The sequence below is a fragment of the Excalfactoria chinensis genome, chromosome 1 (assembly GCF_039878825.1).
Source record: "Excalfactoria chinensis isolate bCotChi1 chromosome 1, bCotChi1.hap2, whole genome shotgun sequence".
Taxonomy (NCBI): domain Eukaryota; kingdom Metazoa; phylum Chordata; class Aves; order Galliformes; family Phasianidae; genus Excalfactoria; species Excalfactoria chinensis.
The window spans coordinates 154,384,816-154,387,642 of NC_092825.1; the positions used below are offsets into that span (position 1 = coordinate 154,384,816).

At 36.5% G+C, this 2,827-nt stretch overlaps 1 non-coding gene across 1 annotated transcript; it reads right to left on the reverse strand.

Annotated features, from left to right (window-relative positions):
- Nucleotides 1–1,419: 1,419 nt before the first annotated feature.
- Nucleotides 1,420–1,500, reverse strand: LOC140247538 (small nucleolar RNA U2-19). The gene has a single exon (XR_011902716.1). It is a non-coding gene; the product is annotated as a small nucleolar RNA U2-19 (small nucleolar RNA).
- Nucleotides 1,501–2,827: the final 1,327 nt, after the last annotated feature.

Sequence of the window (2,827 nt, forward strand, 5' to 3'; positions counted from 1 at the left end):
TAGTAAGAAAACAAAGAATTTGTAGTTTAACAGCATCCAAATACTATTGTTATTTAAACATCTCTATAGTAACTATCAGATCATATTTTCTAAATAAACAAAATAAATACATATGCAGGTTCCATAAGTATTGGTGAATATCCATGTCAGCTTCCTTGAGTTTAAAGTTATAGTGTTATTACTGGATTGTACAGAAGAGATAGTGGGCTTAATTTAGTAAAATAACTTAGCTAAAAAAATATCACTGCACACATTTGCAGTACATGAATTAGAATACAACAGTCAAGAAGGAAAAAAAAAAAAAAAAAAAGATTACTTTCTTCCATGTTATTCAAGACATACGCACTGATAAGCAAAATATATTATTTTAGAAATATCTTTCTTTATCTTCATTTAGTATACACTAGCAACCTCAGTATTCACAGTATTGTTTACAATTTTTATCTCCACTGCTCCAGTATACAGACATTGATCAATAACCTTTATTTCCAGGATAAGAGGAGTGCAGTTTACTATGTATTTGCACTGTGAGTTTGCCCAGCAATCTTCCTTCTAGTCATAGTCTATAAAGAACCAGCATTTGACTAATGTGAAGACTGTGCAGTGAACACAGTTCAAACCATGTGTGGTATTTATGAAGAATTAATTTGCAGATGGGAGACATAAGGAATTTGTGTTTCCAAAGGAAATGTAAAAGCAATAGGCTTCAAAGTAGTTATTAAGAGAATCAAAACAGATAGGAAAGAGTATCCAGACAAGATGGTGAGGTGTTGAAACAGTCTGCCCAGAGAAGTTGTGGATGCTCCATCTATGGAGGTGTTCAAGTTCAGTTTGGTTGAGGCCCTGGGCAGCCTGGTCTAGTGCCCTTGGCAGCCCTGACTGTGGCGCAGGTGTTGGAGATTCATTATCATCGGGTTCCCTTGCAATCCAAGCCATTCTGTGATTCTACAAAGGTATGAGGGCTGCTCCATAAGTAATGACTCCAATTTTATTAGAAAAACAACCACAAAACCCAATCAATTACTAGTGTCAATAAGAATAGCATCCAACATTTCAGTAGTCAAAAAACAAACCTTCTAGTGAAAATAGCTGAAGATGAATCACAGGGTATTGCTTGCACTGAAGTCTCTGAATGTAAGACTGTGGATATTACAATAAAAAATACTTCCTAGGACAAATTAACATATCTGTTATCATGTATTCAGACACCTATAATTGAAACTTTAAAACCACATATTTTGTTCTGAGCTCAGTTCAAGTGAAGAAGACTTCATCTCTTTTTTGCAGTCAGGCAAATACAGGCTCATCATTGCTCAATACGATACATTCACATCCAATCTCCCAGACACAACAGTCTCCGACAACTCCCTCTCCTCAACAACACACACACACACACATACACAGAGAGAGAGAGAAATATCTCGGAACTTCATGCTGCATATACCTGGAAGACTGTTTTATCTACTGGTGTTCAGATTTGGCTATTTCTCATCCTAGAATCTCTTCAATAGAACTGTAGATCTCAGTGGAATATAAATGCAAAACTCAGGAATTTTATAAGCATTTCCAGGTCTGTGTCTTCTGGGACTAAGGAGACTGACTTGGGAGTTGAATTTTTCAGTTAAATGTATAAGATTTCCTAAAATATTGCATTTCTTAATTTTTGACGCTTTTCAGTCACAGAATAGAGAATATGGATACTTAAATTTTCAATCTTTGAAGGAAGATATGTGAACACTTAATTTCTCCTAAAACTATGAATTAAAACAAACATTAAGAAAATAAAAATTAAACCTAAGAAATCAATTCCCTACAATATTTTGAATTATGTATGATTTTTTATAAATATATTTAATATATGAAGGCTGCTCTGAAAGTAACGCCTCCTATCTTATTATGTTGTAAGTGCACGTTGGTGGTGTCACAGTAGAGGTTGAACCTTCCCAACAATATTCCATTACATGTTCTTGCTGTGCAACATGTGGCCACAGAGGGGTAGTCTGACAAAATAATGTCTGACATGGAAGAGTTGATGAAGCAAAAATAGGTCACTGAATTCCTCCAAAAAAAATTACATCCATACTTGCTGAACACTTATGGAGAACTAAGAAGTGGATATAAGAAGTGTGAGGTGATGGGTGGTGCCTTTCAACAGTGACAACAGCAATGTGAAAGACAAGACATGTTCCAGATAGCCATACACAGCTGTCACACCACAGAATGGAGAGCATACCTACCAGTTCATTTATGTGAATAAGGATATTATGACCAGGAAATTGTGTGTGGAGCTGAAAGTCTGCTTCAGTGCATTTGCTGGAAATTGCTGGAGCACTTCAAAGTAAAAACAGCAAGTAAAATGTTCTGTGCTGTCTTTTGGGATAGGAAATGGGCAATACTTCTGAATTTCCTGAAACCCTGACAAACCATAATCTCTGATGACTACATCACAGTGCTGACTAAACTGAAGACTCAGACTACCAAAGTGAGAGAACAAGACAGAGCCAAGCAAGAAGACAACCCTTCTCTTGCAACATGGTAAAGGCTAGTCCCAAACCAGTTTGAGGACTTTGAAGCACACTGCTAATCTCTGATGGACTGTCCTAGTGTACCTAGTGTGTAGTCTAGATTTGGTGCCTTCTAACTTTGATTTATTTGAGCTGATGAGAGATGATTTGTGGGGGCAATATATTCCTACCAGCGATGTCATCATAGCAGTAGTGTGGGTCACTTCCACTGATGTAGATTTTTATGAGTACAGCATGCAAATGGTGTTTCATCACTGGTGAAAATACATGGATAATGGTGGTGACTATGCAGAAAAATAGTG